The sequence below is a fragment of the Salmo trutta genome, chromosome 9 (assembly GCF_901001165.1).
Source record: "Salmo trutta chromosome 9, fSalTru1.1, whole genome shotgun sequence".
Taxonomy (NCBI): Eukaryota; Metazoa; Chordata; class Actinopteri; order Salmoniformes; family Salmonidae; genus Salmo; species Salmo trutta.
In genome coordinates this window covers 31,742,743-31,766,726 of record NC_042965.1, presented here as the reverse complement: position 1 = coordinate 31,766,726, position 23,984 = coordinate 31,742,743, and the positions used below count along the sequence as shown (strand labels likewise).

General features: G+C 45.0%; 1 long non-coding RNA gene across 1 annotated transcript; it reads right to left on the bottom strand.

Moving 5' to 3' along the window:
* Positions 1–5,589: 5,589 nt before the first annotated feature.
* LOC115199637 (uncharacterized) lies at positions 5,590–7,819 on the bottom strand. Its single transcript, XR_003879398.1, has 4 exons — positions 7,705–7,819; positions 7,536–7,579; positions 7,358–7,430; positions 5,590–5,746 (listed from the first exon to the last, which is right to left on the bottom strand). It is a non-coding gene; the product is annotated as an uncharacterized LOC115199637 (long non-coding RNA).
* Positions 7,820–23,984: the final 16,165 nt, after the last annotated feature.

Sequence of the window (23,984 nt, the reverse complement as noted above, 5' to 3'; positions counted from 1 at the left end):
GCACTGACAGTCCCCTGATGACTATCAGCTGACTAACTCAACATTTCAGCGCTGCCAACCTAACACACAGACCAGCCAGTGTTAGAGAAAAAGACCACAGGTGTGTGAAGGTCGTGACAGTGTTAACAGCAGCATAGTGCTTCATTGATCAACTGAGTTCTTAATGGATCAGCCTAATTGATGAACCACACTAATTGTATGTCGGTGAGTTCTTTCGTACACATTCTAGTCATTTAGCTCTTATCCAGTCTTACAGGAACAGTTAGGGTTAAGTGCCTTGGTCAAAGGCACATCAGCAGGTTTTCACTTAGTCAGCTTGGGGATTCAAACCAGAAATGTTCTGGTTACTGGCCCAACGCTCTTCACCACTAGGCTAACTGCCACTCTCTAACCACTAGGCTAACTGCCACTCTCTAACCACTAGGCTAACTGCCACTCTCTAACCACTAGGCTAACTGCCACTCTCTAACCACTAGGCTACCTGCCACTTTCTAACCACTAGGCTAACTGCCACTCTCTAACCACTAGGCTACCTGCCACTCTCTAACCACTAGGCTAACTGCCACTCTCTAACCACTAGGCTACCTGCCACTCTCTAACCACTAGGCTAACTGCCACTCTCTAACCACTAGGCTAACTGCCACTCTCTAACCACTAGGCTAACTGCCACACTCTAACCACTAGGCTACCTGCCACTCTCTAACCACTAGGCTACCTGCCACTCTCTAACCACTAGGCTAACTGCCACTCTCTAACCACTAGGCTAACTGCCACTCTCTAACCACTAGGCTAACTGCCACTCTCTAACCACTAGGCTAATTGCCACTCTCTAACCACTAGGCTAACTGCCACTCTCTAACCACTAGGCTACCTGCCACTCTCTAACCACTAGGCTAACTGCCACTCTCTAACCACTAGGCTAACTTCCACTCTCTAACCACTAGGCTAACTGCCACTCTCTAACCACTAGGCTAACTGCCACTCTCTAACCACTAGGCTACCTGCCACTCTCTAACCACGAGGCTAACTGCCACTCTCTAACCACTAGGCTAACTGCCACTCTCTAACCACTAGGCTACCTGCCACACTCTAACCACTAGGCTACCTGCCACTCTCTAACCACTAGGCTAACTGCCACTCTCTAACCACTAGGCTACCTGCCACACTCTAACCACTAGGCTACCTGCCACACTTTAACCACTAGGCTAACTGCCACTCTCTAACCACTAGGCTACCTGCCACACTCTAACCACTAGGCTAACTGCCACCCTCTAACCACTAGGCTACCTGCCACTCTCTAACCACTAGGCTACCTGCCACTCTCTAACCACTAGGCTACCTGCCACACTCTAACCACTAGGCTAACTGCCACTCTCTAACCACTAGGCTACCTGCCACTCTATAACCACTAGGCTACCTGCCACACTCTAACCACTAGGCTAACTGCCACCCTCCAACCACTAGGCTACCTGCCACTCTCTAACCACTAGGCTACCTGCCACTCTCTAACCACTAGGCTACCTGCCACACTCTAACCACTAGGCTACCTGCCACACTCTAACCACTAGGCTACCTGCCACCCTCTAACCACTAGGCTACCTGCCACACTCTAACCACTAGGCTAACTGCCACCCTCTAACCACTAGGCTACCTGCCACTCTCTAACCACTAGGCTACCTGCCACTCTCTAACCACTAGGCTACCTGCCACACTCTAACCACTAGGCTACCTGCCACACTCTAACCACTAGGCTACCTGCCACCCTCTAACCACTAGGCTACCTGCCACACTCTAACCACTAGGCTAACTGCCACCCTCTAACCACTAGGCTACCTGCCACTCTCTAACCACTAGGCTACCTGCCACTCTCTAACCACTAGGCTACCTGCCACACTCTAACCACTAGGCTACCTGCCACACTCTAACCACTAGGCTACCTGCCACCCTCTAACCACTAGGCTACCTGCCACTCTCTAACCACTAGGCTACCTGCCACACTCTAACCACTAGGCTACCTGCCACTCTCTAACCACAAGGCTACCTGCCACACTCTAACCACTAGGCTACCTGCCACACTCTAACCACTAGGCTACCTGCCACTCTCTAACCACTAGGCTACCTGCCACTCTCTAACCACTAGGCTAACTGCCACTCTCTAACCACTAGGCTACCTGCCACTCTCTAACCACTAGGCCACCTGCCACCCTCTAACCACTAGGCTACCTGCCACTCTCTAACCACAAGGCTACCTGCCACACTCTAATCACTAGGCTACCTGCCACTCTCTAACCACAAGGCTACCTGCCACACTCTAACCACTAGGCTACCTGCCACACTCTAACCACTAGGCTACCTGCCACTCTCTAACCACTAGGCTACCTGCCACTCTCTAACCACTAGGCTACCTGCCACTCTCTAACCACTAGGCTACCTGCCACTCTCTAACCACAAGGCTACCTGCCACACTCTAACCACTAGGCTACCTGCTACCCTCTAACCACTAGGCTACCTACCACCCTCTAACCACTAGGCTACCTGCCATCCTCTAACCACTAGGCTACCTGCCACTCTCTAACCACTAGGCTACCTGCCACTCTCTAACCACAAGGCTACCTGCCACACTCTAACCACTAGGCTACCTGCCACACTCTAACCACTAGGCTACCTGCCACTCTCTAACCACTAGGCTACCTGCCACTATCTAACCACTAGGCTAACTGCCACTCTCTAACCACTAGGCTACCTGCCACTCTCTAACCACTAGGCTACTTGCCACCCTCTAACCACTAGGCTACCTGCCACCCTACCTGCCACCCTCTAACCACTAGGCTAACTGCCACTCTCTAACCACTAGGCTACCTGCCACACTCTAACCACTAGGCTAACTGCCACTCTCTAACCACTAGGCTACCTGCCACTCTCTAACCACTAGGCTACCTGCCACTCTCTAACCACAAGGCTACCTGCCACACTCTAACCACTAGGCTACCTGCCACACTCTAACCACTAGGCTACCTGCCACTCTCTAACCACTAGGCTACCTGCCACTCTCTAACCACTAGGCTACCTGCCACTCTCTAACCACAAGGCTACCTGCCACACTCTAACCACTAGGCTACCTGCCACTCTCTAACCACTAGGCTACCTACCACCCTCTAACCACTAGGCTACAAATGATATAAGGTCCAGGGAACAATATTCCTTCCTCTTGCAGGAATCCATGTTCTACACTCCAAAGTAGGATTGCAAAATTCCCCAAAATCCCAGGTTTTCCAGACATCCCGGATGGAGGATTTGCGTGTTTCCTCCTGATTCCAGGAATATTCCCTCCAGGATGTCTGGAAAACCTGGGAATTTGGGGAAATTTACCAGAATTGTGTAACCCTACTCCAGAGGCATGGAAGGTGGATGGAAGTAAAATAATGGCATGTTTTGTGTGCGTTGCAAAGTGACAGGAGCAGTAAGAATCACAACATGGCTATTTAAACGTGTGGCCAGCTGGGGCACTGGGAATTTGTCATCACACTGTATCCCATTACAGCAGCCAGAAGAAACAGTCTCACATTGATACACAACAAATGACTCTAGCTGGACTCAACTCCCCAACCTCATCAAGTACTGTATGTATAGAACAAGAACATTTAGCCTGGCGATTAAGGCCGGCTTCACAAACACAGATTAAACCTAGTAATGGACTAAAAAGACTGCTGAATCTCAATTCATGTGTAGTCTCTGGTTCTGTAGCCAATTTGTCACAAATAAAGTTGAACTTGATTTTTCTCAGCCAGGAGGGAATTGCTGGGCAATCTTAGTTAGACCCAAACCCCCATCTCTCACTTCTCTCTCTCTCCATCTCTGGCTCTACATCTCTCCATTCTCTCTCTCTCCTTTCTCTCTCCATTTCTCTTTCCATTTGTCTCTCCATCTCCCTTCTCTCTCTCTCTGTCTCTCCCCCATCTCTCCCTTCTCTCTCTATCTCTCCTTTCTCTCTCATCGACCCCTTTACTATCACCTTGTTACAGACCACTTGTTTAATAACTTGCGGCGATGTGAATATATGATCACTTGTTTAAGGAAGAAAAAAAGTCCAACCAATTTAAGAACAAACGCCTCTTGTTGATTTGTGACGGGAGCACAGCTTTCAGCGCACCACAGGTTGAGTATAGTATAGCATGCCCAACCAGCTCACTCACACACACACACACACACACACACACACACACACACACACACACACACACACACACACACACACACACACACACACACACACACACACACACACTATACCACCAGAGCTGTGCTGTTTGCAAAACACATTTAGGGGTGGAACAAGATGTGACTGAGTCAATATTGTTGTATAAGATATGCTTGTGGAGAACAATTTACCGTTCCAATTATAAAATTGTTGACATTATTTCAAAATAATCAAATCTGTCAAGCAAAGAAACATCACATCACTTCTCGAATAGGCTATACTGCAGTATTTCCCCATATAGACAGCCTTGCACACAATCCAACCAAGTTTCATCAGGATTTAGCCTAGACTCTTGATCTGTAGTTTCTTCTTGAAGATACGTAGTTTCCTTAGTGGCGTGTAATGGATGCCAAGTGAAGACAGGCTTGGATGTCAAGGGAGGCCAGATGCTCGCTGGCTTCCCTTGCCTTATGAAAAAACATTAAAAAAATTCAACTTTCATCTCTATGTGTTTCATCATTTTCCTTCAATTCGCAAGAGGCCGAATGCATCTCACAAGAATAAGCATCCGAGCTAGCGAAACAGCGCCCTTCTGTCACTCTAAGTGTAGGCCATCTATCTGATGCTGTCTGGTCCAAACCAGTATGACATTGTTACCGCCCGTAGCATTGAAGGCAAGGGAAGCCAGCAAGCATCTGGCCTCCCTTGACAAAAAAGTATACAAATTAGCCAACCAGTGTTGAGCTAAACTGAGCGAGCTCAACTGTGAATGGTCCTGGTGAACCAAAAAATCCCATTGAGAGCATACGTCATTGACAGAAAAACTTGAACTGTTGAATCTCGTTATGTTGTTGTCCTCCGGTGGCTAGCTAGCCAGCTAGCTAAAATTGTGCCTTTCTTAAATTAGCCACAGATGGAGATAATAAGGATTTGGACTTCTGGTTTTACTTAATTCTCCGTACTGGCCAATGATTATAACGACGATTCTGATCCAACCATTAATTCATACATTGTTTTGCCCCTGGCCTGAGAGGATCGAAGTTCCATATGTAGCTAGATGTAGAAGGCTAATGTTAACTAGCTAACGTTGCCCATGAATAGGATAGCAAGCAAGAATTCTAGCCACACACACGCACACACTCACACAGAAATCAGAACCATGGACAGCCACATAATATTTAGCTTATGTTGATTGGACTAAATTGTTTTCTGTATCTTTGAGTTGTCACTGTATTAGACTAAGCAGAGCTACAGTGGCAAGAAAAAGTATGTGAACCATTTTGGAAATACCTGGATTTCTGCATAAATTGGTCATAAAATGTTATCTGATCTTCATCTAGGTCACAACAATAGACAAACACAGTTTGCTTAAACTAATAACACACAAACAATTACACATTGTCATGTCTTTATTGAACACATTAAAACATTCACAATGCAGCGTGGAAAATGTATGTGAACCCTTGGATTTAATAACTGGTGGACTCTTCTTTGGCAGCTGGAATATTGGAGGCAGCTCCTGTTTTCTTTGCGACTTGCGGTAACTCTCTGTGGTATTAAATAAATAGTTGTTTCGTGGTCTGAAAATGTTAACTTGCTTGACCATGCTGTATGTCATGTAGCTGTCTGTTACTGTACATGCAAAATGCTTTGTGGACTTCACTGGACAGAGGTTGCTATCCGGTTTTGTGATGAAACAAAGGTATGGTTGAATTTATTCTGCCTCTGTGTCTTCTTATTGTCTCTGCCTTTAGGCCTATATATCATGGTTGCAGGGCATAGGAACTAACAAACAACACAATTATCACAACATATAGGTTGTAATATGGCCTTATTTTGGGTGTCGGGGGCGGCTTGGCTTCCCCAGGGATTTTACCCAAGCACCGCTACTGAGTTTCCCACTTCACAATTGGGATGTTATGTCACTGGCCTACACACAATACCCCATAATGTCAAAAATGGAATTATGTTTTTAGACATTTTTACAAATAAATTAAAAATGAAAAGCTGACATGTCTTGAGTCAGTAAGTATTCAACCCCTTTGTTATGGCAAGCCTAAATACATTCAGGAGTAAAAATGGGATTAACAGGTCACATAATAAGTTGAATGGACTCACTTTCTGTGCAATAATAGTATTTAACATGATTTTTGACTACCTCATCTCTGTACCCCACACATACAATTATCTGTAAAGTCACTCAGTTGAGTAGTGAATTTCAAACACAGATTCAACCACAAACACCAGGGAGGTATTCCAATTCCTCGCAAAGAAGGGCACCTTTTGGTAGATGGGTAAAAAAGCTGAAATTGAATATCCCTTTGAGCTGGTGAAGTTATTAATTAATCGTTAAGGATTGGTGAGTTTTTCTGGATAAAAAGTAAATGGAATGGAGCTAAGCACAGGCAAAATCCTACAGGAAAACCTGGCTCAGCCTGCTTTCCACCAGACACTGGGAGATGAATTCACCTTTCAGCAGGACAATAGGCCAAAGATACACTTGAGTAGCTTACCAAGAAGACACTGAATGTTCCTGAGTGGCCGAGTTTCAGTTTTGACATAAATCTACTTGAATACCTATGGCAAGACCTGAAAATGGTTGTCTAGCAATTATCAATAACCAATTTGATAGAGCTTGAAGAATTTTGAAAATAATAATGGGCTAATATTACACAATCCAGGTGTGGGAAGCGCTTAGAGACTTACCCAGAAATATTCACAGCTGTAATCACTGCCAAAGGTGTTTCTACAAAGTAGAACTCAGGGATGTGAATACTTATGAATGGGATATTTCTGTTTTCATTTTCAATACATTTGCAAAAAGTTCTAAGAACATGTTTTCATTTTGTCATTATGGGGTATTGTGTGTTGATGTGTGAATTTTTTTTTTTTTAAATAATTTTGAATTCAGGCTGTAACACAACACAATGTGGAATAAGTCAAGGTGTATTCATATTTTCTGAGGGCACTGTATGTTAGGAAACTTTTCAATGGGGACTTTGTAGAATTGTCTTTATTAAGGTAACTAGAGGAGTGACTAGCTAAGATGTTTTATGTTTTTATGCAATGTATTAAATCTCCTAAATTCCACAAGAGCATACTGTAACTGAACTGTATCAATGCACTTAAATTGGAATGCAATGCCCATGAGCTACTTACCACAAGATGTCAGTATTTCATGTTCTCACATTGAGACGTAAACACAGCCACTCTTGTCTCATGTGAAGTCCTCCTGCCGTTGACACACAAAACACACTCAATAAAAGAGGACTTAGCCTATCTGAGTGGTGTAGTCTAAGGTAGCAAATACATTATGAGTAGTCAAAATGATACTCACCACATTTAGTAGCCATCATAGAATTGCTTTGGCTAATGCTTTCCCTAGAAAAGAAGGCATACTGTAGCATACCAGTCGAATTTGTTTCAACTGTAGCTACAAACTATCCTAAGACAGGCAGTCATACTATCAACATTTAATATACTGTCAGTGACATTAAATTACCAACCTGTATGTTCAAATTCACCGTCAGAAAATATGTTCCTTTGTAAAGTGACAACAATCTGAATTTCCCTCGTCGCCTGCAAAGCCGGATATTGTAGGATCCCATTAGCTCAGTGCCCCACGGCACATTCTCAACTGTAGGCAGTTGCTTGTGCTTCATTTGCTGTTTGTACGGATCTAGGATCAGTTTACCCTGCCCAAATCCATACATTGCCTTCAGAAAGTATTCATGCCCCTTGACTTATTCCACAGTTTGTTGTGTGACAGCCTGAATTCAAATCAACTACTTAGATTTTTTTACACACAATGCCCATAATGATAAAGTGAAAGCATGTTTTTTTAATAGTTCCACATGTATTATGAAATACGCACTGTACATATCTCATTCACATAAGTATTCATACCCTGAGTCAATACTTTTTAGAAGTCTTTCTGGGTAAATGTCTAAGAGCTTTCCACACCTGGATTGTGCAACATTTCCCCATTATTCTTTTCAAAATGCTTCAAGCTCTGTCAAATTAGTTATTCATCATTGCTAGACAACCATTTTCAGGTCTTGCCATACATTTTCAAGCAGATTTAAGTCAAAACTGTAACTCGGCCAATCGGCCACTCAGAAACATTCAGTGTTTTCTTGGTAAGCAACTCCAGTGTAGATGTGGCCTTGTCCTGCTGAAAGGTGAATTCAACTCCCAGTGTCTGGTGGAAAGCAGACTGAACCAGGTTTTCCTCTAGGATATTTCCCGTGGGTTATGCTAGTCCTTAACAATTACAAACATACCCATAACATGATGCAGCCACCACTATGATTGAAAATATGTAGAGTGGTACTCAGTTATGTGTTGTATTGGATTTGCCCCAAACATAACACTTTGTATTCAGGACAAAAAGTGAATTGTTTTGCCACATTCTTTGCAGTATAACTTTAGTGCCTTGGTGCAAACAGGATGAATGTTTTTGATTATTTTAATCTGTGCAGGCTTCCTTCTTTTCATTGTGTCAATTAGGTTAGTGTTATGGAGTCACTACAATTTTGTTGATCCATCATCAGTTTTCTCCCTAAGCGTTTTCCTTCCTCTCCGTTAATTGAGTCTGGAAGGATGCCTGTTGTCTAAATTCCACATTACACTCTGGGGTAGGGAAAGTGTAATTATAACTTCACCATGCTCAAAGGGATATTAAATGTCTGTTTGTTTTAATTTTTTACCCATCTACCAGTAGGTGCCCTTCCTTGCGAGGCATTGGAAAACCTCCCTGGTCTTTGTGGTTGAATCTATGTTTGAAATTCACTGCTCGACTGACAGACCTTACAGATAATAGTATGTGTGGGGTACAGAGATGAGGTAGTGATTCAAAAACCATGTTAAACACTATTATTGCACACAGAGTCCATGCAACTTGTTAAGCAACTTTTTACTCCTGAACTTATTTAGGCTTGCCATAACAAAGGGGTAGAATACTTACTGACTCAAGACATTACAGCTTTTCATTTTTAATTCATTTATATACATTTTGAAAAACCGTAATTCCACTGTGACATTGTAGAGTATTTTGTGGAGGCCAGTAACAGAAAATCACAATTTAATATTTTTTTGAATTCAGGCTTTAAACACAACACAATGTAGAAATAGTCAAGGGGTATGAATACTTCTGAAGGCACTGTTTCTGACTGTATCTGACTGTAGCTGACTGTATCTGACTGTTTCTGACTGTATCTGACTGTAGCTGACTGTATCTGACTGTAGCAGATTTGTATCTGACTGTATCTGACTGTTTCTGACTGTAGTTGACTGTAGCTGATTGTAGTTGACTGTAGCTGACTGTATCTGACTGTAGCTGATTGTAGCTGACTGTAGCTGACTGTATCTGACTGTAGCTGATTGTAGCTGACTGTAGCTGACTGTATCTGACTGTAGCTGATTGTAGCTGACTGTAGCTGATTGTAGCTGACTGTATCTGACTGTAGCTGACTGTATCTGATTGTAGCTGACTGTAGCTGACTGTATCTGACTGTAGCTGATTGTAGCTGACTGTATCTGACTGTAGCTGACTGTATCTGATTGTAGCTGACTGTAGCTGATTGTATCTGACTGTAGCTGACTGTATCTGACTGTATCTGACTGTAGCTGACTGTATCTGACTGTATCTGACTGTAGCTGACTGTATCTGACTGTATCTGGACACCTGCTCTTCGAACATCTCATTTCAAAATCATGCGTATTAATATGGAGTTGGTCCCCCCTTTGCTGCTATAACAGCCTCCACTCTTCTGGGAAGGCTTTCCACCAGATGTTGGAACATTGCTGCTCCAGAGTCCAATGGCCGCGGTCTTCACACCACTCCAGCCGATGCTTGGCATTGCGCATGGTGATCTTAGGCTAGTGTGCGGCTGCTCGGCTATGGAAACCCAATTCATGAAGTTCCCAATGGAGAGTTCCTGTGCTGATGTTGCTTCCAGAGGCAGTTTGGAACTCCGTAGTAAGTGCTGCAACCGAGGACAGAATTTTTAAGCTCTACGCGCTTCAGCACTCTGCGGTCCCGTTCTGTGAGCTTGTGTGGCGTACCACTTCACTGCTGAGCCGTTGTTGCTCCTAGATGTTTTCACTTCACAGTAACAGCACTTACAGCTGACCGGAGCATTTCTAGCAGGTCAGAAATATGACGAACTGACTTGTTGGAAACGTGGTATCCTATGACGGTGCCATGTTGAAAGTTACTGAGCTCTTCAGTAGGGGCCATTCTACTGCCACTGTTTCTCTATGGAGATTGCATAGAGAAACAGTGGCATGGCAAGTAGTCATGCATCATCCACTTACAGTGTATTCGGAAAGTATTTTGACCCCTTGACTTTTTCCATATTTTGTTACATTACAGCCTTATTCTATAATGGATCAAATAAAATGAAATTCTTCATTAATCTACAATACCCCATAATGACAAAGCAAAAAAAGTTTTTTATACATTTTTAGAAATGTATTAAAAATAACCATCAGAAATACCTTATTTTCATAAGTATTCAGAGACCCTTTGTTGTGAGGGTCAAAATTGAGCTCAGGTGCATCCTGTTTCCATTGATCATTACTCCATTCATAATAGTGTAGACATCAAAACTATTAAACTACACATATGGAATCATGTAGTAACCAAAAAAGTGTTATACAAATGAAAATATATTTTATATTCAAATAGCCACCCTTTGCCTTAATGACAGCTTTGCACAATCTTGACATTCTCTCATCCAGCTTCACCTGAAATGCATTTCCAAGAGTATGGCCACCCCACCAAACCCAATGGTCACTCTGACAGAGCTTCAGAGTTCCTCTGTGGAGATGGGAGAACCTTCCAGAAGGACAAGCATCTCTGCAGCACTCCACCAATCAGGCCTTTATAGTAGAGTGGCCATATGGAAGGCACTCCTCAGTAAAAGGTACATGACAGTCCGCTTGGAGTTTGCCAAAAGGCACCTAAAGGACTCTCAGACCCTGAGAAAAAAGATTGGTCTGATGAAACCAAGTTTGAACTCTTTGGCCTGAATGCCAAGCGTCACGTCTGGAGGAAACCTGTTACCATCCCTACGGTGAAGCATGGTGGTGGCAGCATCATGCTGTGGGGATGTTTTTTAGCGTCAGGGACCGGGAGACAAGTCAGCATCGAGGAAAAGCTGAACAGAGCAAAGTACAGAGAGATCCTTGATGAAAACCTGCTCCAGAGCGCTCAGGTCCTCAGACTTGGGTGAAGGTTCACCTTCCAACAGGAAAATGACCCTAAGCACACAGCCAAGACAAGGCAGGAGTGGCTACGGGACAAGTCTCTGAATGTCCTTGAGTGGTCCATCCAGAGCCCGGACTTGAACCCGATCCAACATCTCTGGAGAGACTTGAAAATAGCTGTGCAGCAATGCTCCCCATCCAACCTGACAGAGAGGATCAGCAGAGAAGAATGGGAGAAACTCCCCAACTACAAGTGTGCCAGGATTGTAACGTCATACCCAAGAAGACTCGAGGCTGTAATCGCTGTCAAAGGTTCTTCAACAAAGTACTCAGTCAATGTTCTGAATACTTATGTAAATGTGTACTGTTTTATATTTTATACATTTGCACAAAAAATTGAAAACTTCATCATTTTGTGGTATTGTGTGTAGATTGATGAGAGAAAAAAATGATTTAATACATTTTAGAATTACAAAATGTGGAAAAAGTCAAGGTGTCTGAATACTTTTCGAAGGCACTGTGTCCCCTTGTACAGAGAGAGGGTAAAGGAGAGAGAGAGAGAGAGAGAGAGAGAGAGAGAGAGAGAGAGAGAGAGAGAGAGAGAGAGAGAGAGAGAGAGAGAAGGAGAGAGAATGAAGGAGAAAGAAAGAAGGAGAGTGAGAGAGGGGAGACAGAGAGAGAGGGGGGAGACAGAGAGAGAGGGAGAGAGAGATAGAGCGAAAGAGAGTGGGGGGAGACAGAGAGAGAGAGGGGAGGAAAGAGAGATAGAGAAATGGGGGAGATGGATAGACGAAGAGAGAGAGAGTGAAAGACAGAGACAGAGAGATGGAGATACGGCGAGAGAGAGAGAGAGAGAGAGAGAGAGAGAGAGAGAGCTGTTTGTGGTGTGGCACAGCAGTGCAGCATTGACTGAACCCCTCAATAGGAAGCAGGACAGCCAGGCTTAAGCATAGGCTGAGACCAGCAGACAAAGTTGCCATTTTGTGGGCTCTAATTGGCACATCTTTAACCATGTTTCGTTTTACAACTGCTGTCCTCATAGGAACTGAAATGCACTGCCGTGGTGCGCTGCGGAACGTATATATGGGAGCAATTTAGTCTGACTAAAGCAAGGTTTACCTTCTTGAGACAGATGTTACATCGTCAAGCACTCTGGGTGGGTCTCAGTAAAATTGCTTCCTTTCCTTGTCTTCTTTGCCTCTTTCCCATTATTGGAAAGGACATGATCCCTATGTTTCTTGTATGCCTACCTGTTGCACCAGAATTTAATACCATGCTTACTACAACACAACAGTGGACTTCTAGAGCGGAAAGCTAGGTTGTCACTCCCTGTCAGACAGTTGAGTCTTGGATCTCAGGAAGGTGATGTCACACACCTAGAGGTGACTAGCTTGCCTCCCACACCAGGCAGCGGCCCTGTTATTGTAACTCAGCCCAGGACCAGAGTAGGATAGAGGTGGGGAGGTGGTGTCATAGGGATATGGAGTGATAGAGAAGGGGAGTGGAATATGGGACATATGACATCATACGTGTATGTTTGTTTAAACACCAGATGGGATACGGTTGATTACAGCTTTATGTTTTGTCCTTCACCACACTCAATCTACTGGAGCTACAGATTTATTTTTGTTTCAACATAGTCATGGAATAGCTTCACAAATTGTCCAAATGAATTAATCAATCAAACCAGAGTTGTGTTATTGTTTCCCTAAACCCGGTCTGAACCTTGAATAGTATATCTTGTAGTCCTGTATAGATAAAAATGTCATGTGGTCCTGTGAGGTCCCACTGAGCAGTCCCTGAAAGGCGGTGACTAGGTCTCAAAGCCTCTAACAATAGTGTGTGTGTATGTGTGTGAGTATATCTGCGCATACCTGCATGCATCTACAGTGTGGGTACTAGGCACAGGGCCTGGTGTGTGGAACAGAGTGCATACTACAGACAGGAATCTGGGGTCTCAGAGTCTTAGTCCCTCTGGAACCCAAACCAAACGCTGAGAGGTTCCGGGTGTGCCTGCATGGCTCCACTGAAACATCAAGGCTTCAGCACAGACCCTGAGCAGGAAGAAGTTGTTTAAACAGAGCTAATGTAGTGTGTGTGTGTGTGTGTGTGTGTGTGTGTGTGTGTGTGTGTGTGTGTGTGTGTGTGTGTGTGTGTGTGTGTGTGTGTGTGTGTGTGTGTGTGTGTGTGTGTGTGTGTGTGTGTGTGTGAGTGTGTTTGTGTCCTGTGTGTACGTTTGAGTAAATGTGCATGCGTGCCTTGTAGTACTGTATCTTCAAACGTGCTCGTGTGTATTAAGTATGAGAGAGGCAGCAGAGGCAGACTTTCAGATGGGGAATGTGTCTTAAGTGGTATAATGGCTCCATATTAGACATTAGCACTGCTATGGTTAGAACCGAGAGAGAGAGAGAGAGAGAGAGAGTACGCTGTTCCTCCTGTCCAGGGTGGTACCTGCAGCCTGCTTGCTAAATGGAAACATGGCTTTAACAAAACTGTACTGAAGGGGCATTTGAAATATTGCCCTGTGAATTTCTGTACCCGCATGACTGTGTGTGAGCATGTGTGTGTGAGTGTGTGTGTGTGTCTGGTTTTAACAATAAAACAACATCTCTGTGACTTGAAGCTGATTTACATTGCTCTGACAACACCATAAAAGAGACATTTGTCATGCCTTGACCTGAGAGAGACGGTTTATTTCTCTATGCGGTTAGGTCAGGGTGTGGGGTGGGCATTCTATGGTGTCTATTTCTTTGTGTTGAGCCGAGTACGGTTCCTAATCAGAGGCAGCTGTCTATCGTTGTCTCTGATTAGGAATCATACTTAGGCAGCCTTTCCCCCCACCTGTAGTTGTGGGATCTTATTTTTATACTGCTCGTTATAGCCTGCAAGACGTGACGGTCGTTTGTCATTGTTTATTCTTTTGTTGAAGTGTTCTGAGTTCAAATAAATTCAAGATGAACACATACCACGCTGGACCTTGGTCTACTCCTTTTGACGATCGTTACAACATTAAGCCAAGAGTGACATTGAACTGAAATACCTCAAATGAATTAAATATCTTAGAAAATGTGTGTCTCCATCCATGAACCTGAAAATGTAAATAAACACATGTAATCTCTAAGTTAAGAATCAGATTCAGTCGAATTATCAGTCAGGGCCGAAATCTGGGTCAAGCAGGGCTAGATTCCTCTGGTTGTGTAGGGTAGAAAAACACGAACATCTGGGTTTGGAACAAAGTCTTTGGCAACCCTAAAGAAAAAATGAGTGAAAAAGAAAGTAAAAAAGCACCCCATACATGAGAGAGTGTGTGGTTTGGTGCCTGAAGTGGAAACCATGTGTGTTTTTACTGTACTGCAACACTGTGATTACAACAGAGCCAGCATACGTACGTATTGTCATGCAGTGGGCGGTGGCTGCGGTTTGTGTCTTTGTGTGTGTGCGCGCATGTTTGTCTGTGTGTACATGTGTGTGTGTAGTGCATGTCCTAGCATGTTTGTGGGGCGGTGGCTGTGGAGAGGCCATAGATATGACATCACTAAGTGGGTGGCAGAGAAGCAGGCTGGGTTGAGGCTGATCCCTAAAACAGAGCCCAATCGCTCAACCCTGCAACACAGCCCCATTGCTCCATCCTAAAACACAGCCCCATGGCTCCACCTGAAACACAGCCCCATGGCTCCACCCTGAAACACAGCCCCATGGCTCCACCTGAAACACAGCCCCGTGGCTCCACCCTGAAACACAGCCCCATGGCTCCACCCTGAAACACAGCCCCATGGCTCCACCCTGAAACACAGCCCCGTGGCTCCACCTGAAACACAGCCCCATGGCTCCACACTGAAACACAGCCCCATGGCTCCACCTGAAACACAGCCCCGTGGCTCCACCCTGAAACACAGCCCCATGGCTCCACCCTGAAACACAGCCCCATGGCTCCACCCTGAAACACAGCCCCGTGGCTCCACCCTGAAACACAGCCCCATGGCTCCACCCTGAAACACAGCCCCATGGCTCCACCTGAAACACAGCCCCATGGCTCCAACCTGAAACACAGCCCCATGGCTCCACCTGAAACACAGCCCCATGGCTCCACCCTGAAACACAGCCCCATGGCTCCACCCTGAAACACAGCCCCATGGCTCCACCTGAAACACAGCCCCATGGCTCCAACCTGAAACACAGCCCCATGGCTCCACCCTGAAACACAGCCCCATGGCTCCACCTGAAACACAGCCCCATGGCTCCACCTGAAACACAGCCCCATGGCTCCACCTGAAACACAGCCCCATGGCTCCACCTGAAACACAGCCCCATGGCTCCACCTGAAACACAGCCACATGGCTCCACCTGAAACACAGCCCCATGGCTCCATCCTGAAACACAGCCCAATGGCTCCACCTGAAACACAGCCACATGGCTCCACCTGAAACACAGCCCCATAGCTCCACCCTGAAACACAGCTCCATGGCTCCACCCTGAAACACAGCTCCATGGCTCCACCCTGAAACACAGCCCCATAGCTCCACCCTGAAACACAGCCCCATGGCTCCACCTGAAACACAGCCCCATGGCTCCACCTGAAATACAGCCCCATGGCTCCACCTGAAACACAGCCCCATGGCTCCACCTGAAACACAGCCCCATGGCTCCACCTGAAACACAGCCACATGGCTCCACCTGAAACACAGCCCCATGGCTCCATCCTGAAACACAGCCCAATGGCTCCACCTGAAACACAGCCACATGGCTCCACCTGAAACACAGCCCAATGGCTCCACCTGAAACACAGCCCCATGGCTCCATCCTGAAACACAGCCCCATGGCTCCACCCTGAAACACAGCCCCATGGCTCCACCCTGAAACACAGCCCCATAGCTCCACCCTGAAACACAGCCCCATGGCTCCACCCTGAAACACAGCCCCATGGCTCCACCTGAAACACAGCCCCGTGGCTCCACCTGAAACACAGCCCCATGGCTCCACCCTGAAACACAGCCCCATGGCTCCACCCTATACTCCCTATCTCTTCCCACTAATTAAACTTATTGAAGCTTACTGAAACAGCAACAACATTAGAAGCAAAATGGTATTTCTCAGGCATTACATAACTAAGATCTATCACTGTCTTTTCTTTGCCAGTTTTTGTCAAGCTGCTGTGCCATGTTTGGATGTGCATAATTACTCTCTTTCCATTGGTGCTCCACCAAACCCCTGAAACCCAGGCCAAGGTTTCTCCAGCTTGGTTTTCCTCTGAGCCTCAGAGAGAAAGAGAGAAGATGAGCAAGAGGAAGAGAGAGGTAGAGTTGTCAATGGTGTCTGTTAAAAAAAGCCAGCACTCCCTCATAAACGTGTTCATGTTCACATTTCAGACACTCTCTGTTGCTCTGTATATCGGGGTGTGCTTATGTGAGTGGTGTACACTTGTTGTTGTTGTTGTGTGTGTGTGTGTGTGTGTGTGTGTGTGTGTGTGTGTGTGTGTGTGTGTGTGTGTGTGTGTGTGTGTGTGTGTGTGTGTGTGTGCGTGCGTGCGTGCGTTACACCAGTACAGTCCCCCTCTCCCCTCACCCCCTAGGCGCTTGTGGGGATCTGAAAGGACCAGATCGGTGTAATCAATGCAGAGAAAATGAATACTTACCACATGGAGGGGGATCTCTTACTTATCAGAGCGTTGCAGATCTATGAGGGTCCAGGTTAATTTACGAGTCTGCAAGTAAGAGAGAGAAGGAGATAGAGAGAGAGATAAAGAGAGAGAGAGAGGGGAGATAGAGAGAGAGAGAAGGAGATCGAGAGAGAGAAGGAGATAGAGAGAGAGATAAAGAGAGAGAGAGAGACTACTGTAATTCCTGGCACTTTTGGAGCGCGTTCCTTTATTGCTAAGTGAGGAAGCAGGGGATTGGCTTGGTGGATTGGTGAGGAAGCAGGGGATTGGAGGAGAGACCAATCTGAATCTGGGCTCCCACACATGCACACACACGCAACCCCCCCCCCCCCCCCCCACACACACACGCTCAGGTCATGAAGTCTGAGTTGAGGGATTCCCTGATTGACCCTCCAGATGCGATACACACATATGCTTTCAATTAGTCCCCAGGATCAGGGCCGTAACTACACAATAAACAATAAGAAATAAAAATAAAAAGATATATATATTGGGGGGTTTTGGAACTCAGTTGGGGTCTCAACTTACTGTTGAGAGTTAGAATAGTAGAATACACAAGGTGCAATTTTGAAAATGAGCAGTTTTCCTCTTGTTATATGTCACTCACTGCCAGTCACTCAATGAGCCTATGTCAGTTTTTAGATTGGTAAATTAGAGCCCGAATCAGTCAGATCCACATAGCCGACATCTGCATAGATGATGCTTTGACGTTGTCGGAGGTGGAACTGCGTTAGAGCTGTCAGATCCACAAGCAGCTCCTGGCATTACACCTAAAGCGAACTTGGCCATTGGCTGCACGGAGTTGCATTAACCTTTTACTGCAGTGGGATAAATCAGGATCACACAGAGTGTTTCTTGGTAGTCTTAAACAAATCTACTTGGAAACCAAATTATAATTTTTTGTAAATGTATAAAATGTTGAGTTTGCATCGGAATGTTACACTTAATATACATCACAGAAGGCTGAAAACACTGGATCTTCAGCGTAAAAAAAGAAAGAATGTGTATTAACCTATGAAATTATAAAAATTATGAATATCATTCCACCCATGAGGCCACTAGGTCATTTTACTGCAGGAAAAGGCTACAAGAAATCCCATGAAGCCTTGTTTACAAGTTGGAACACTGGATTGTGAGATGTAATCTACACCTCCATTGGGCTGATAGAAATCTTCATTATTTCGTTGAAGGATTTTACATTTGGGCGTAATTATTTCTATATAGCCTACACATTCTCGTTCTGAACTTCTAATGCAAGTGGGATGGGTGTGGCTTCGTGACAATGATCAAGATCAGCTTCTAACCATTTTGAAGGCTCCAACACAGTTCCACCTCCGACACCGCCAAAACATCAGCTATACGGGTGTCGGCTATCGCCGGTGACACTTGATCTGATTGAATCTAGGCCTTAGTCTAGTTAGTCTAGCCAGCTATCTAAACTTGTAGTAATCATGTAGTAATCATGGCCAAATTACTGACCAGGCACTCAGTGCACGTGCCCAGGGGCCCTGACCTCCATTGATTGTGTTAGCAACTCTCACTCAGTTATCATATTAGCATGCCAAAATGTGTAGAACTGCAGGAAATTTGCTGTAAAACAGATTCCTCTATACGTATTAAATTGGCGTTTTTAATCCCTGTGCTGAGTTAACGTGAGTTACTGTGTAGCTGATAACTGTAGAACTCATAGGCTATGTGTTTGTTCATGTAACTTTCACTCCGTCATTTCCGGTCACAACTTGCAGACTTTTTTACGTGCAGCTGTGCGTTTTTGTTGCCAACCTTACTTTGCTACCTGACAACTTTACGGTTTTTACTTTTTAATTACCATTTATATTTTTTGTTTTTCCCTCACTCAACTTTTTTTCATTCAACTTTTTCACTCCGGACGTTTTATCTGGACATGGTTCGTCAGGACTTCCAACAGCCGAAGCTAAGTAACATTAACATGATGCCTTCTAATTGCATTCGCTGTACTCATAATATGCAGGAGAACGATCGCCTTACGGCGAGGATAGCTGTGCTGCAAGCCCAGCTTCAGACGCAATCGTTAGGCAAGGGTAATTTCAGTGTAGGAAAGGATGAAACAGCGTCTGTGCCACCAGTAAGTACAGATAGTAACGTTAGTATAAATCCCCTCGCACGGTCCCCGCAGCCGGACAACTTTCTCATGGCTTCCGGAGGGAAATGCTGTAGTAATGCTCAACCGGTGTCGCTCATTCAGCCGACAGAAACTTTCAACCGGTTCTCCCCATTAAGCAGCGAGTCGGAGTCAGAGGCCGAGCCTTCTCTGGTCTCTAGTCCTCCCGTTACGGGGTCTGAGATGCTGAAGCCTCCCGCCATTAGCTCTGACAAATTGAAAACCATAGTCATTGGCGACTCCATTACCCGCAGTATTAGACTTAAAACGAATCATCCAGCGATCATACACTGTTTACCAGGGGGCAGGGTTACTGACGTTTAGGCTAATCTGAAGATGGTGCTGGCTAAAGCTAAAACTGGCGAGTGTAGAGAGTATAGAGATATTGTTATCCACATCGGCACCAACGATGTTTGGATGAAACAGTCAGAGGTCACCAAGCGCAACATAGCTTCAGCGTGTAAATCAGCTAGAAAGATGTGTCGGCATCGAGTAATCGTCTCTGGCACCCTCCCAGTTAGGGGGAGTGATGAGCTCTACAGCAGATGTGGGACAACTCAATCGCTGGTTGAAAACTGTTTTCTGCCCCTCCCAAAAAATAGAATTTGTAGATAATTGGCCCTCTATCTGGATCTCTCCCACAAACAGGACCAAGTCTGCCTTGTTGAGGAGTGACGGACTCCATCCTAGCTGGAGGGGTGCTCTCATCTTATCTACGAACATAGACAGGGCTCTAACTCCTCTAGCTCCACAATGAAATAGGGTGCAGGCCAGGCAGCAGGCTGTTAGCCAGCCTGCCAGCTTAGTGGAGTCTGCCACTAGCATAGTCAGTGTAGTCAGCTCAGCTATCCCCATTGAGACCGTGACTGTGCCTCGACCTAGGTTGGGCAAAACTAAACATGGCAGTGTTTGCCTTAGCAATCTCACTAGAATAAAGACCTCCTCCACTCCTGCCATTATTGAAAGAGATCGTGATACCTCACATCTCAAAATAGGGCTACTTAACCACCTAACTGAGGAACTCAATTTAACTTTGCGCAATACCCTAGATGCAGATGCACCCCTAAAAACTAAAAACATTTGTCATAAGAAACTAGCTCCCTGGTATACAGAAAATACATGAGCTCTGAAGCAAGCTTCCAGAAAATTGGAACGGAAATAGCGTCACACTAAACTGGAAGTCTTCCGACTAGCTTGGAAAGACAGTACCGTGCAGTATCGAAGAGCCCTCACTGCTGCTCGATCATCCTATTTTTCCAACTTAATTGAGGAAAATAAGAACAATCCGAAATGTCTATTTGATACTGTCGCAAAGCTAACTAAAAAGCAGCACTCCCCAAGAGAGGATGGCTTTCACTTCAGCAGTAATAAATTCATGAACTTCTTTGAGGAAAAGATCATGATCATTAGAAAGCAAATTACGGACTCCTCTTTAAATCTGAGTATTCCTCCAAAGCTCCGTTGTCCTGAGTCTGCACAACTCTGCCAGGACCTAGGATCAAGGAAGACACTAAAGTGTTTTAGTACTATATCTCTTGACACAATGATGAAAATAATCATGGCCTCTAAACCTTCAAGCTGCATACTGGACCCTATTCCAATTAAACTACTGAAAGAGCTACTTCCTGTGCTTGGCCCTCCTATGTTGAACATAATTAACAGCTCTCTATCCACCGGATGTGTACCAAACTCACTAAAAGTGGCAGTAATAAAGCCTCTCTTGAAAAAGCCAAACCTTGATGCAGAAAATATAAAAAACTATCGGCCTATATCGAATCTTCCATTTCTCTCAAAAAAATGCAAAAAGCTGTTGCGCTGCAACTCACTGCCTTCCTGAAGACAAACAATGTATACGAAACGCTTCAGTCTGGTTTTAGACCCCATCATAGCACTGAGACTGCACTTGTGAAGGTGGTAAATTACCTTTTAATGATGTCAGAACGAGACTCTGCATCTGTCCTCGTGCTCCTAGATCTTAGTGCTGCTTTTGATACCATCGATCACCACATTCTTTTGGAGAGATTGGAGACCCAAATTGGTCTACACGGACAAGTTCTGGCCTGGTTTAGATCTTATCTGTTGGAAAGATATCAGTTTGTCTCTGTGAATGGTTTGTCCTCTGACAGATCAACTGTCAATTTCGGTGTTCCTCAAGGTTCCGTTTTAGGACCAATACTGTTTTCACTATATATTTTACCTCTTGGGGATGTCATTCGAAAACATAATGTTAAATTTCACTGCTATGCGGATGACACACAGCTGTACAATTCAATGAAACATGGTGAAGCCCCAAAATTGCCCTCGCTAGAAGCCTGTGTTTCAGACATAAGGAAGTGGATGGCTGCAAACCTTCTACTTTTAAACTTGGACAAAACAGAGATGCTTGTTTTAGGTCCCAAGAAACAAAGAGATCTGTTAAATCTGACAATTAATCTTGATGGTTGTACAGTCTTCTCAAATAAAACTGTGAAGGACCTCGGCGTTACCCTGGACCCTGATCTCTCTTTTGACGAACATATCAAGATTTTCCATCTGTGTAACATTGCAAAAATCAGACATTTTCTGTCCAAAATTGATGCAGAAAGATTAATCCATGCTTTTGTTACTTCTAGGTTAGACTACTGTAATGCTCTACTTTCCGGCTTCCCGGATAATGCACTAAATAAACTTCAGTTAGTGCTAAATACGGCTGCTAGAATCCTGACTAGAACCCAAAAATTTGATCATTTTACTCCAGTGCTAGCCTCCCTACACTGGCTTTCTGTTAAGGCAAGGGCTGATTTCAAGGTTTTACTGCTAACCTACAAAGCATTACATGCACTTGCTCCTATGTATCTTTCCGATTTGGTCCTGCCATACATACCTACACGTACGCTACGGTCACAAGACGCAGGCCTCCTAATTGTCCCTAGAATTTCCATCCTGTCTGGGCTAGGGGGCAGTATTTTCACGGCCGGATGAAAAACGTACCAGATTTAATCTGGTTGTTACTCCTGCCCAGAAACTAGAATATGCATATAATTAGTAGATTTGGATAGAAAACACCGTAAAGTTTCTAAAACTGTTTGAATGGTGTCTGTGAGTATAACAGTACTCATATGGCAGGCTGAGAAGATTCTATATGGGAAGTGCCCATTTCTTGGCCTTCTGTAGCTTCTTTATCAAAAATACAGGATCTCTGCTGTAACGTGTCATTTTCTAAGGCTTTAATTGGCTCTCAGAAGGCGCCAGAACGTGGATTGATAACTCTGCAGTCCCTGGGTGAAAAACAGTAGGGGTTTTGGAGAGTGGTCCTTCTGGGAACAGTGACACTGGTGCGAGTGTGTATGTGACGACACCATTTTCTTCTTTCAGTGTTTGAATGGATACAACGTCTCCCGGTTGGAATATTATCGCTATTTTACGAGAAAAATCGCATTAAAAATTGATTTTAAACAGCGTTTGACATGCTGTCTGGGTTGGCGCCCCCACTTGGTTTGTGCCATGCCGGAGATCTTTGTGGGCTATACTCGGCCTTGTCTCAGGATGGTAAGTTTGTGGTTGAAGATATCCCTCTAGTGGTGTGGGGGCTGTGCTTTGGCAAAGTGGCTGGGGTTATATCCTTCCTGTTTGGCCCTGTCCGGGGGTATCACCGGATGGGGCCACAGTGTCTCCTGACCCCTTCTGTCTCAGCCTCCAGTATTTATGCTGCAGTAGTTTATGTGTCGGGGGGCTAGGGTCAGTCTGTTATATCTGGAGTATTTCTCCTGTCTTATCCGGTGTCCTGTGTGAATTTAAGTATGCTCTCTCTAATTCTTTCTTTCTTTCAGGTAGTCCTGAGGACCATGCCTCAGGACTACCTGACATGATGACCCCTTGCTGTCCCCAGTCCAGCTGGCCGTGCTGCTGCTCCAGTTTCAACTGTTCTGCCTGCAGCTATGGAACCCTGACCTGTTCAACGGACGTGCTACCTGTCCCAGATCTGCTGTTTACAACTCTCTAGAGACAGCAGGAGTGGTAGAGATACTCTCAATGATCGGCTATGAAAAGCCAACTGACATTTACTCTTGAGGTGCTGACTTGTTGCACCCTCGACAACTACTGTGATTATTATTATTTGACCATGCTGGTCATTTATGAACATTTGAACATCTTGGCCATGTTCTATTATAATCTCCACCCGGCACAGCCAGAAGAGGACTGGCCACCCCTCATAGCCTGGTTCCTCTCTAGGTTTCTTCCTAGGTTTTGGCCTTTCTAGGGAGTTTTTCCTAGCCACCGTGCTTCTACACCTGCATCGCTTGCTGTTTGGGGTTTTAGGCTGGGTTTCTGTACAGCACTTTGAGATATCAGCTGATGTAAGAAGGGCTATATAAATACATTTGATTTGATTTGATTTGTAGATGGACTGAGGTGAAGGAAGCTACAGCAACCAATGGGATAATGGCTGGGGTCATTTGCTTCTTTTTGCAGTTCTCCAAATAGCATTTTAGACTTTTTAAATTGTATAGAAATGCGATAAATGAGTTTCAACTTTCTTACCGTTTCTTGGATGGGGGTTGGAATGAAAACACCTCAGCACACTGCTGCATGTGGACACTGACTCAGTTGGGCTGTATTCCAGTGGTCTGTATGTACAGTATGTGTGGGTGGATGTGTTTAGAGAGAGAGAGAGAGAGAAATGTACAGTACGTGTGTTGAGTGTTTGTGTGTGTGAGTGGATACCAGCATGCCTGTGTGTGTGTGTGTGTGTGTGTGTGTGTGTGTGTGTGTGTGTGTGTGTGTGTGTGTGTGTGTGT